General features: G+C 40.5%; 1 long non-coding RNA gene across 1 annotated transcript; it reads left to right on the top strand.

The window, feature by feature from the left end:
• Window positions 1–7,806: 7,806 nt before the first annotated feature.
• LOC123328263 lies at window positions 7,807–11,919 on the top strand. The gene is made up of 3 exons (XR_006543105.1): window positions 7,807–9,387; window positions 10,287–10,477; window positions 11,686–11,919. It is a non-coding gene; the product is annotated as an uncharacterized LOC123328263 (long non-coding RNA).
• The last annotated feature ends 1,744 nt before the right edge of the window (window positions 11,920–13,663 follow it).

Here is a 13,663-nt window from a genome sequence, read left to right as displayed (position 1 = left end):
TTCAGTCGTGTCCAACTCTGTGTGACCCCATAGACGGCAGCCCACCAGGCTCCACCGTCCCTGGGATTCTCCAGGCAAGAACACTGGAGTGGGTTGCCATTTCCTTCTCCAATGCATGAAAGAGAAAAGTGAAAGTGAAGTCGCTCAGTCGTGTCTGACTCTTAGCGACCCCATGACTGCAGCCCACCAGGCTCTTCTGTCCTTGGATTTTCCAGGCAAGAGTACTGGAGAGGGATGCCATTGCCTTCTCTGTATGCTTCCTTTAGAGCAGCCCAAAGTAAGAGAGAGATTGATGGTCACAGCACACTGCTCCCAAATCCTTGGTCAATTTAGAGTACCTCATAAAATGCCCTCAAAATAAGGCATTATTCTAAATAGTTGTATCAGTGAGATGCTTCAGAACGATTAGTCTCATTCCTCAGGATGATTTCTCATCCCCCACTGACCTCTTCCATTAAAATCAAAGCATCGTAAGCTTACAGTGCACTCACTTTCTTCTCCATTAGCTTCTTTGCGGCCAAGTACCATTTATTATTTGTATCAGTTTCCTATTGCTGCCATAACAAATTGCCACACATTTAGCAGTTAAAACAATGCCCATTTAAAAAAAAAATCCTATAGTCCTGCAGGCTAAAAGTTCAGGTCACCATGGTTTGGCTGATTCCTCTGCTTTAAGTATTGTAAGACAGAAATCAGGGTGCAGCAGGGCTATGATTTTTCTGGAGCCTTTGGAGGTGAATCAGTTTCCAAGCTCATTCAGGTGGCTGGCAGAATTCAGTTCCTAGAGAGTGCAGAGGTTGCTGTTTCCTCTCTGGCCATCAGTGAGGAGCTCCTCGCAGTTCCTTCAGGCCACCTGCTTTCCTGTTTGATTGCCACCCCCCATCTTCAGACCCACAGCAGGGACTGACTCCTCATATTTTGAATCTCTCTGAGTTTCCCCTTCTGTGATACCTTGTTGCAGCTAAAAGAGGTTCTCTGCTTTTAAAGGCCTATGTGATTAGGTGGACACAACTGGATAATATAAAATTATCTTCCCTTTTAAGGTCTGTAACTTTAATTATGCCTGCAAAATCCCTTTTGCCATGTAAGGTCACATATTCAGAGGTTGTAGGGAGAGGACACAGACATCTTTGAGGGACCATTAATATGCTTACCTTATGTATTGTGCTTTTTCCTCCTCTCTCCCTCCTCCCCTTTATTTCTGTCTTTCCTTCTCTTTATTTTCTATTCACAGCATCTAGCACAATGCTGGGTTCATAATGTAAGAGAGTGAATATTGACTAGTTGAATGATCTTTTTAGAATTCTTCATCTTGAGGCTTTAGTCTAAATTCTCAGAATATATATTGAATCCAGAATTTGTCAGCTGGTCTATAAACTGCCAGAATATCAGAGTAGAAAAAGCACAAGGGGCTTCTCATTATCTTTCTCCTGCAACCAGGGATGGAGGCCTGCCTGGTCCAGGAGGGTGGCTTTGTGTTTCTTGATCTAAACAAACACTTAGGGTTGTTTGTGCTATGCGGGTCTCTGGGGACAGAACAGATAGACTTCTGCGATGACACAAGCCAAATTTGGACTCACCAGGGTTTTTAGAAAAACAGAAGAATCTTAGGCACTCGATAGAAAGCACTTTATTTTGGAACAAAGAAATACTGTGATAGAGGGAAAACTTTAGGTCATTGTTACCTTATCTTTGGTTATGGGGTCTTCTTGGCAGAGAGCAGAGATATCTTTGCATGAGAATTTGATCACAATCTACACAGAGGCAACTGAGAAAGACAAATTCTCATCGTTCCCCAGCAAATTTCAGTAAAGATAAATCCTTATGGTTAAATATTCTCAGTGGAATAAATAAGTATCTCCAAATTTCTTGAGCAAAGTGATTTTGACTAATATTTTAGCTCCCACTTCTTGGTTGGTATAAAGTAAAAGCATTATATCATTATTGCTTTTTTTTTTTTTGCAATGGTCAAAGACTAATTTCAGTTCAGTTCAGTTCAGTTGCTCAGTTGTGTTTGACTCTTTGCAACCCTGTGGACTGCAGTATGCCAGGCTTCCCTGTCCATCACCAACTCCCGGAGCTTACTCAGACTCATGTCCATTGAATCAGTGATGCCATCCAACCATCTCATCCTCTGTCGTCCCTTCTCCTTCTGTCTTCGATCTTTCCCAGCAACAGGGTCTTTTCCAATGAGTCAGTTCTTCGCATCAGGTAGCCAAGGTATTGGAGCTTCAGCTTCAGCATCAGTCCTTCCAATGAATATTCAGGACTGGTTTCCTTTACGATTGACTTGTTTGATCTCCTTGTAGTCCTTTAGTTACCTTAAAATACTATTTATATTTATTTTAGAGAATTAGATATTTACTAGAGTTTTTATGTATGTTTACAGCACAGTCTTCCCCTCGGCTGCACCTTCCTTGAGCAAAGGATTCATCTTTAACCCAAGAATATAATACATTGTTGGGCATATAATAGTTTCTTTTTTTTTTTTAAATAAAGGCTCAGAGAGTCAAATGAAAGTTATTTGCGCAGTAACTTGCACACACTACTGTCTGTTGGGTCCCATAACCAGAGACATATGGATGATGTATAAACATAAATGATAGTTGAAAGAAAATGTGCTTCTGTGTGGTAAAATTCTGGAATTATCAACACTGTTGACTTTAGTTGAATACAGATAAACATGGAACCTAAAACAGATCATCTGAATATCATTTCTCTGCTACTGACGAGAAAATAAGCAGCAGTAACCATTAGTAACAAGGTAACATTACCTAATCCAAAACTGCTATGTAATGAAACTCAACATCATTTGTGTCCTACCTCGATGATTAATATCAGGAAATGGCAACCCACTCCAGTATTCTTGCCTAGAGAATCCCAGGGATGGGGGCCTGGTGGGCTTCCATCTGTGGGGTCGCACAGAGTCGGACACGACTGAAGCGACTTAGCAGCAGTAGCAGCAGCAACAAGAAAGATTCATGAAAAGGGACATTTTAGGAAAGTAACATCTTTCAAGTTCTGAGTCAAAAGTTATTCCAGTTAGGGTCTTCTTGGGAATCATAGCAACCCCCTGCTCAGAGGGTGTGATTATAATTTCCATTAAGAACCAGGGGCATGTATGTCAGTGTTGAGTGAGAAACTGGATGAGGTGACTTGGTTTTGCAGCTTTCTGTGTGGGACCAGGCTAAGTATGTTCACCAAGTACATAAAGAAGTTCTCCCAAACCGAATGATGATTTGCTTATGGCCGCTGAACTTCCAGACTTTCAGAACTAAGAATATTTCTTAGGTAGAGATTGCCCTTTTAAATAAAGCTTTGCATATTAATGATGGGGCATCTCAGAATCATTTCTAAAATTCAGTGAAACAAGCACTGACAAAAATGACAAAGGAATAGTATTTCAAACTACTGAAAAATTAAAAAATAAAAAACCCTCCATCCTGTTATCTCTGGTTGCTTATCAGGAATGCAGAAGTGAGGAAATGACCAAATAGTGTGATTGAGATAATAATTTTACAAATCATCATAGTTAGAAGGCAAAAAAAGTATTTCATTTAAACAGAAGACTCCACTTATAGATTTTCTTATAATAATTACAGTCTAAGCTTTAAAGCCCAAGGACCTTAGAGTGTTGGAACTAGAAGGGATTTGGAGTACTTTCCAGTCCAAATCCCTTATGTTATAGGTCATGGAATTCCTGAAGTGAAGTGAAGTGAAAGTCGCTCAGTCTTCTCTGACTCTTTGTGACCCCATGGAATTCTCCAGGCCAGAATACTGGAGTGGGCAGCCTATCCCTTCTCCAGGGGATCTTCCTGACCCAGGAATCGAACCAGGGTCTCCTGCATTGCAGGCAGATTCTTTACGAACTGAGCTGTCAGGCCTCTAAAACTTTTTCTAATGACAGTATTTTATAGTGGCATTTATAACAACCTATAAATTAAACTATTTTAACAGCTGATAATTTATTTTTAAATCATTCTGTAATCATGATTCTTTTGCTTTAATTTTTTAGCTAAAACTGGTCATGAAGAATGTTTTTAGATATTTTGACATAATTTTGATTCATATAAGAAAGATAGGGAAATACTAAATATTGATGGCACAGTAAAATCCTGCCTCTAACATGTCTAACTGCTTTAAATATGTATGTATTACATATACACGTAAAAGAGTGTGAAGCCTCTAGTCAGACAGTCCTGCTTTCAAATGCTATCTCTGTCATGTAGTAACTGTGTGATCCCAGCAAATTATTTACTCAGTAATCCCACATCTGTTAAAATGAGTTAAAAATGCCTGACTCAAAGAATTTTGTGAAGTTTAAGGGGAATTATGCAGGAGAATGTACCTAACACAGTACCTCTCAAAACATATAGCTTAATAGCTGCTTCTTTCATTCCTTCCATCCACAATCATTTATCTGTCTTTACCTACTATTTAAGTACATTCTGCATCATTTCGTGATTTCTAAATGGATTAGTCCTATTCTCCTAATAGCTACGCCTTCTAACGCTGAGTCATGTCTGACTCTTTGCGACCCCATGGACTGTAGCCTTCCAGGCGCCTCTGTCCATGGAATTCTCCAGGCCAGAATACTGGAGTGGGTAGCCATTCTCTTCTCCAGGGGATCTTCCCAACCCAGGGATCAAACCCAGGTATTCCGCATTGCAGGTGGATTCTTTACCATCTGAGCTGCAAGGGAAGCTCCCTAATAGCTAGAGGAAACACATTTTTTTTAACATTTGTCAGACTTTATTTTTTGGGGCTCCAAAATCACTGCAGATGGTGACTGCAGCCATGAAATTAAAAGACGCTTACTCCTTGGAAGGAAAGTTATGACCAACCTAGATAGCATATTCAAAAGCAGAGACATTACTTTGCCAACAAAGGTCCGTCTAGTCAAGGCTATAGCTTTTCCTGTGGTCATGTATGGATGTGAGTGTTGGACTGTGAAGAAAGCTGAGCACCGAATTGATGCTTTTGAACTGTAGTATTGGAGAAGACTCTTGAGAGTCCCTTGGACTGCAAGGAGATCCAACCAGCCCGTTCTGAAAGAGATCAGCCCTGGGATTTCTTTGGAAAGAATGATGCTAAAGCTGAAACTCCAGTACTTTGGCCACCTCATGTGAAGAGTTGACTCATTGGAAAAGACTCTGATGCTGGGAGGGATTAGGGGCAGGAGGAGAAGGGGATGACAGAGGATGAGATGGCTGGATGGCATCACTGACTCGATGGACGTGAGTCTGAGTGAACTCCGGGAGTTGGTGATGGACAGGGAGGCCTGGCGTGCTGCGGTTCATGGGGTCACAAAGAGTCGGACACGACTGAGCGACTGAACTGAACTGAACTGGATAAGAAAAATAAATTTAAAACTTTTGTTCTTTAGGTGAAAACAGATTTTTCTAGATTAAATATTTCTTTCCTGGCAGAAGAAAAAGTTGCCATGTATGAGTTTTGGAGAATACTTTGAAAGTAGTCATTCAAGTCATGCTATAGGACTTTTTTCTGTTGCTTTCCCAGGGAGAGGGGATAATTGCGAATAATTCATTATTTTTCCTTCCTGAAGTCTAGGCAAATTAACATCAACTTCATTTCAACTTTGGCACTAAATCAAACTTGAGCTTGCTATGGTTAAGGAGTAAGAAAAATAATTTTAACACCTCAAATGAATTATAAAGCTAACAGCTGCCTTTAGAGCCTAAAGAAAGAAACTAGTTTGCTTTTATAACTCTCCACAGGTTCTGTGCATTTTTGAAGTTGAATATTGGTAATTTATTAAACATTTAGTAAAACTTCATTCTCTTGAACCAGTTGACCACTTAAAACTCTATTTCTGAAGAAAACGTGTGCTATTTTGTATTTATACATTTAGCAGATATTTTACCTACTTTTTATGGTTTTATGTCAGACATCAGGGATCCAAAAATCAAAAGTAATAACCCCCAGTCTGGTGATAAGACAAGCAGACATGGTGGTCTTACAATACAACATAACACGTACTAAATTAGAACAATCCTGCCTTTCTGGTCTCATCTTTATTACTCTTTCCTCTACCTCACTACCCTCTAGTTATCTCAATCACACTTTTCCTTTCCTTGAACACACCCACTGATCTATGCCTCAGTACCTTTGCACTTGCCTCCCACCCCCCATAGGGATGTGTATTCTCCATGTCTTTCAATTGCTGGCTCTATTTCATTATTCAGGTCTTAGCTCAAGTGTCAACTTTGTTCTCAGTCTTTACCACATCGTTTTTTAATTCTTTATCTAAAAATGCCTTGCTTACTAATTTTTTATTTATATCTTGAATATGCAATTGTAATTGTAGAATTAAATTCCATAAGACAGTTCCTGGTCTATCTTGTTCATGGCTCTATCTCCAGTGCCTAGCCCTTTGCCTTGCTCATAGTAAGCAGATACTCAATAAATATTTATTGAATCAAATGAAGGGTGCCATGAGGAGTAACTGGGGCCATCAGGCAAACTTCACAGAGAGGGTAATGCTTGAGGCTTGAAAGACCATATTTAAAATATGGGATTAACACCCAAATTGGGGATTGTTTAGAAGAGGGATTTCTGGAAGTGTGACCATTTGCATAAACAGAGCAGAAGATGGTCCCATACTTCCAAGATAATAACTTCAGTTTTGGATAAGGTGAGTTTATGATGCCTATGAGTCATTCAGGTAGGGATGTGCCGTGGACACTTAGACAAAGGAGAAAATATCTGTCTTGGAGACAGAGGTTTCTGCTACTTTTTTACCTTGTAAAGCGACTCAGGACAGTTGCCAGTGAACTACTCCTAAGCATAAATCTTTCAGGGACTGCTTTAATAATTTTTCTATAATTAGCAGCACATTTTGTGAAAATTACTGAAAATAGGGTGAAGCCAAACTGAAATATAAAGCTAGAGTTTTAAAAGCTTAACTTTTGTTTATCTCATTAACTTGTCTTATAAGAATATATTCATATATTTTTAGCCTAACTAAAGTTTATTTGTATATTTTCATTTATTTTATATTAATATATTTTAAGCCTAACTCAGGTTGAAGCATCAAAATTCCTGACTGCATTCCATTTAAACATCATCAATTTAGACTTTGTTCATGTGTGTCCTTGAATCCCTGGGGGTAGGGGAGAAATTTAAAGTATATTGAAACTTATGAAAATTTGACAAAAAGAATTCAGGACATTTTAAACTACAAAACTATAAAAAGTAAATTTGTTGACAGAAGGAACAAAGAAGTTTCTGAACTTAGCAACCAATGAAGAATTACCATTTATATGATTTGTGACAGAAAGAAATTTTCTTCCCTTGTCCAGCTCTTTGAAGGAAAAAGCCCTTCCCCACCCGTTTCCTGGACCTTCCGCTCTTCTCTCCCACCAGGAAGGACGCCTGACTCCTTGGAGGAGAAGTCAGTAGACTGCTCATCTGAACTTGAGGTTGTGAAGAGGGAGCACCAGAACTCCAAGGGGGATGAGAGGAGGAGAAGCAAGAGAGGCCAAGAGTTAAGAGTGCCTCCTAGACGAGGGAAGCGGGGGAGACCCAAGCAGAGAGGCTTTCAGATGTCCGTCCCAGGGGATTCAGTGTGTAGGAGGCAACTGAAGATACACAGCAGAGAACCACCTTGCACAACCCTCTGCACTTGTGATCTTGATTGTCTAAACAGAAGAATTCTCTCTCTGAAATTGAAAGTGAAGTCGCTCAGTTGTGTCCGACTCTTTGCGACCCTATGGGCAGTAGCCTGCACCAGGATCCTCCATCCATGGGATTTTCTAGGCAAGAGTACTGGAGTGGGTTGCCATTTCCTTCTCCAGGGAATCTTCTCGACCCAGGGATCGAACCCAGGTCTCTCGCATTGTAGACAGACGCTTTACCATCTGAGCCACCAGGGAAGTCCCTGGTGAGTGTTTAATTGAGTGTTTAACACTTTCAGCCCTTCAGGGCATAGTTAAGGGATTACAGCTGGATGCTTTAAGGCTCTGATCTTTTGGTGCAAAATGAGGCAAGGATGCAAATGAAGACCTGGCAGTTTTTCTTGGACTCGTCATATTTCAGCTTCCTAATATGCACATGCTCAGAAGTCTCAGGAAAGTCTCACAGGACTTCCTAATCACATAGTCCAATTCTCACTGTTTTATTATGATGCCTTCCAGAATCAGCAAAAATAAAACTTTACACTTTTAAAAAATGATTGGAACATATTTTTAAACTCTAACAAGGTGTTTAATTTAGAATGAAAGAACAAAAACACACACTGCCAAAACCAAGATGAACCTGAGGTTATGAAATCTGTGTACTTTTACAACAATAGGCATGTAAATGAGTATATGTGTGTGGTATGGGTGGAGAGCTGGGGAAGAGAACCTTAGTTTTTCAGTTCTGTTTTCTGACAATATGTTATTACCAGTATTTGGTGGAGTAACTGGCACATGATGTCATTCAAAACCATTTGCAAAATAAGTTAATCATTTCAGAGAATCTCACACTGTTTTAGGGCCAGTTTACATGTCTTTTTTACAGGTTGTTCTGCCTGTAGAACCATCTCATTTCCGTAAATTGCCAGAATTTACAGGCTAGAAGAAGGAAGATGAGTTGGTGTAAAGATCAAAAGAAGCCAGAAAGTTGGGCTAAGAAATTAAGGGGAGTCAAGAGGTGAAGGACTAACCGGTGTCTGTTGAGTCTGGAAATTTCTAGGCCTCTGTGCTCAGCAGAGGAAGTACAAGAGCATGATGATTAAGAGACAGAACTCTAGAGTTAGACTTCTTGAGTTCAAATCCCAGATCTACTCTTGACAGTACGTTAAGCAGTTGGCTGACTTTCTCTCCACCTCAGGTTTTCATCTGTGAAGTGAGGATACTTCACAGGTCTCTGTAAGCTGACTCCCTGCCCGTGGGGAATGCTTGCTTCCAAGTGCTGGTCTCTGAGTAATGAAGGGTTTTTGGTGAAAAGTAACGCAGTCCAGTCATGATTTAGATAGTCCAGTACTACTAAGTGACTTCTTTCAATATTTTTGCCTTCTTTCTCATGTTAAATAGGAATAACACAATCTGTTTCTTGAACCTTATAGGATATATTTTGGAAGATTTTCACAAGATGATAAAGAACAACAAAACATGTGAAGGTGTTATTTTTAAGGTCAAACACTTTTATCATACTTTGCATGTGTATTCCCATGTATTCCAGGGCACCACAGCATCTGATGTCTGAAAATTGTGGCAAGAGTTTACCTTCTTGAGTATCTCCACAAGGAGAGGAAGTAAATCACTCCAATTTTTTAAAAAGAAGAGCTTCATACTAAAGATAAAAAGTCTTCAGGCTTCCAGTCAGCTGTTTCTCTCTTTGGTCAGCCTCGTCCTTCTATCTCCACTCTCCGTGAGTGGTCAGGTGAGAAGGGTGATGAGGCGAGGAAGGTGCCCCAAACTTCAACCCTGGGTATCTCAGGTGCGGTTGAATCCTGAAGTCTGAGGGTGACCATCCCACCATGAGATGACAGAACTTGGTTTAGCTATCAAGGCATTTAATTTCAAAACTAGATTTAGTATGTATAGAATTTTGTTTTAACCATGGCACAATAGCAAGGGATATTTAAGTCTGGAGACCTTTTCTTGTTACTCCATGTCTTAAATAAGATGTGTACTACCTTCATATGATAGTATATGTTCTGTCAGCTTTTTAGAGCACATTTCTGCATTTTCCCAGTGTTAGAGAGAGTATCCATTGATTAATCAATGTTAAAATTCACAATTTCCCATGGGGAAAACAACAACAACAACATTCTTCTTTGTTAAGGTTAATTAGCTAACACACACACATACACACTGGGATCTTTAAAATAAATTCCCTATACTTGTTTTGGAACAGCATTTACCACTCATATTATTTTTAAGGTTTTACACCACCATTCAGATAAGTTTGAAGGCAAGCAGAAGGCTAATTTTAAAATATGTTTTATATGGGTTTGTTTTGCATAGCAGGATAATCTGAATAAATCTTCCTTTGAGACATTCCTTCCATTTATCTCTCTTGTTTCTACAACAGCCAGCTTGTTCTTCACCTACAGGAGGGATAACAACATTTCCAGATATTGGACAAAATACAAGATTGAGAGAACCATGGTCTTCAAAAGTTATTCATCTCTTACATTTGTCTTTTATCTCTCAAATGCTATGTTCAGCATTATGTTTGATAGAGTGATGTAAATTAGAAGTTATCCTATATCCACTTTACATTCAGATTTCACATCTTCCTAAATGTAAATCTATTTTTCTTCCTTTCATTGCCAGTGTCCCCAACATGGATGGCTCGGTTCTTATCTTGTATTCCTTCCTGAGACTTACTGAATTCTCAAATGTGAAGGCACTTTTCTGAACTTACTTTCGGTGTTTGTCGGTGGTGGAGTGAAGGATCCTCATCTGTGCTGCCTTCAGCAGCTGTGTAAATACAGCTGGAAACTTGCAAGTGGACAGTGTTGATTGTAAGTTGGCTTCCTTATGCGTTTTGGAATGCTGTTCTGAGAACCACGAACCCTCGATTTCAGATGAGCCTTCACGGCTGCAACTTTCATATACATATTTAGTGTAACTTTCTGGGTTTGGACAAACCCTTGCCCTTAGTAGACATGTTATTCATTAGGCCTAGGCTTCTTCTTGGATTTTCTATTGATATTTTACAATATCCTGAAACTGATAACAAATAGAAATCTTACAAATCCTTTACTATCCTGGATGCTTAGTATCATGTGGGTGTATTAGTCTGTTAGGGCTGCAATAACAAAATACCACAAACTGGGTGGCTTAAACAACAGCAGTTTATTTTCTCACAAATCTGGCGATCAAGGTGTCAGCAGAGTTGGTTTCTTTCAAGATGATCTCCTTGACTCATAGATGGAGCATCTTCTCCCAGCATCTGTACACAGTCTTTATTTTGTGTGTGCACCTGGGTCTGAGGGCTTCCCTGGTGGCTCAGACAGTAAAGTGTCCGCCTGTAATGCGGGAGACCTGGGTTCAATCCCTGGGTCGGGAAGATCCCCAGGAGAAGGAAATGGCAACCCACTCTAGTACTCTTACCTGGGAAATTCCATGGACGGAAGAGCCTGAAAGGCCACAGTCCATGGGGTTGCAAAGAGTCAGACACAACTGAGCTAGTTCACTGGTTCTTTGGTTCACAGGGTCTTAATTTCCTTCTTATAAGGACGCAAGTCACACTGGATTAGGGCCTACTCTTGTGAGGTATTTTATCATACATGCTCAGGCACTAAGTCATGACTGACTTTTTGCAACCCCATGGACTGTAGTCCACCAGGATCCTCTGTCCATGGGATTTCCCAGGCAAGAATACTGGAGTGGGTTGCCATTTCCTTTTCCAGGGGATCTTCCCGATCCAGGAATTGAAGCCATATCTCCTGTGTCTCATGCATTGGCAGGCAGATTCTATACTGGTGAGCCACCAGGGAAGCCCCATTTTACCTTAATCATCTCTTTAACACCAGGGGTCAGGACTTCAATATCTGAATTTTGGAGGGGACACAATCATAGGACATAGCACATCATAGGAGGGATGCATGAGGGAAAGGGAGGTTGTGGTAGGAAAATTATTCAAAGCTTGCTGTTGGGCTACTGAATGTATGAGTTCTATACTCAACAGGTACAAAGATGAGCTCATTTCACTTCCTTCTCTTCCCAGATCCACTCTTCTTGTATTTCCTATTTCAGGAGGAACCATCATCATCTAAGCAGTCATAGAGCTAGAAACCTGGAATCATCTTGGATTCTTTTCTCCAGCTAATCCCCATTACTCTGTTAAACTCCTCATGAATTGTGCGATTCTGCCTTGGAGAAGGCAATGGCACCCCACTCCAGTACTCTCGCCTGGAAAATCCCATGGATGCAGGAGCCTGGTGGGCTACAGTCCATGGGGTCGCTAAGAGTCGGACACGACTGAGCGACTTCACTTTCACTTTTCACTTTCATGCATTGGAGAAGGAAATGGCAACCCACTCCAGTGTTCTTGTCTGGAGAATCCCAGGGACGGGGGAGCCTGGTGGGATGCCGTTTAATGGGGTCGCACAGAGTTGGACACGACTGAAGTGACTTAGCAGTAGCAGCAGCCTTGGACTGTAATTTGACTTCCACCCTCATCTCCTTTCCCATGGTCTCTATCTTAATTGGGGACATTTATAATTAGTCACCCGGAATACTAAATCCCCTAATTTATCTTATTTCCCCAATTCTGCCCTTTCTCCCTACTAAAATTTATCCTCCAAACTGCTCTAATACTTTAACCAACAAAGGTCCATATAGTCAAAGCTATGGATGTGAGAGTTGGCCTATAAAGAAAGCTGAGCACTGAAAAATTGATGCTTTTGAACTGTGGTGTTGGAAAAGACTCTTGAGAGTCCCTAGGACTACAAGGAGATCCAATCCTAAAAGAAATCAGTCCTGAATATTCATTGGAAGGCTGATGCTGAAGCTGAAGCTCCAATACTTTGGCCACCATATGCAAGAACTGACTTATTGGAAGAGACCTTGGTGCTGGAAAAGATTGAAGACAGGAGGAGAAGGGGACGACAGAGGATGAGATGGTTGGATGGCATCACCGATTTGATGGACATGAGTTTGAGCAAACCCTGGGAGTTGGTAATGGACAGGGAAGACTGGTGTGCTGCAGTCCATGAGGTCACAAAGAGTTGGACACTTCTGAACTGAATTGAACTAAGGGCAAAAACCTGGTCATGTCAATTTTAGATTAAATTTCGTCAATGGTTCTATATTGCCTTAAGCATGGAATTCAAATTTCTTAGTTCTAACATGCAATATAATTACTTCCCTTCAGTCTGTTGGTCACATGCTCACATCTGGGTGAGCATTATTATATCCAGGCAATTCAATACACCGATTGGCTAAAATAATTAGTATCTACTCTTTAGGGTCACCTTCCCTGGAATCTGAGCGACTGAACTCCCTGGAATCATGGGTTGTATGGGAGAAGAATGGGGACCAAGACAAAATCAGGGTTTCATTAAGAATGTGGAAAAGGAAAGAGACAATGGTGTCAGGCAGGTAATCAAAAATGTCTTTAGTCTGTCCCTTCATGGAATTTGCAGCCTAGTGGTGAAGACAGAAAAATAAAGTAAAAGTTACAGGGCAGTATGATAAGAACATTTATAGAGTTTTGTACAGGGTGCATATTGAGCAGGAAGGTTTCTTTCTAAATTAAACCAGGGCTTCAAAGAAGATTTCCTAAAGGAGGAGATACACAACCCAAATTTGTGAAAAATGAGCAGGAGCTAACACACTAAAGAAGAGGGAAGAGGCACTGTGGCAACAGGAGCCACAAGTGAAAAGACTAGAGTCATGCAGGACTCACTGGGGAGCATCATTTGGGTTGACCAGAGAGGAACTAGAGACAAGGCCAGAAGCAGACATGGGACAAGCCACCATATGTCATGTAAGTTTTACTCTATAAAGTTACCTAGAATACTTCTATTATAGTCTATGAAGCTACTGTGTATGTAATGCTAACTAAATGCTAAACATGGTATGCAGTTCTACCTAATACAGCACACTGGGTTTAGAATGTAAACCCCAACTTAAAGATGAAGAAATTCAGACTAAAGGGTTAAACAATTTATCCAAGGTCATATATGCTTGGCTGGAACCGC

Source organism: Bubalus bubalis, chromosome 11 (assembly GCF_019923935.1).
Source record: "Bubalus bubalis isolate 160015118507 breed Murrah chromosome 11, NDDB_SH_1, whole genome shotgun sequence".
Lineage (NCBI taxonomy): Eukaryota > Metazoa > Chordata > Mammalia > Artiodactyla > Bovidae > Bubalus > Bubalus bubalis.
This window is presented reverse-complemented; position numbering and strand designations above follow the sequence as displayed.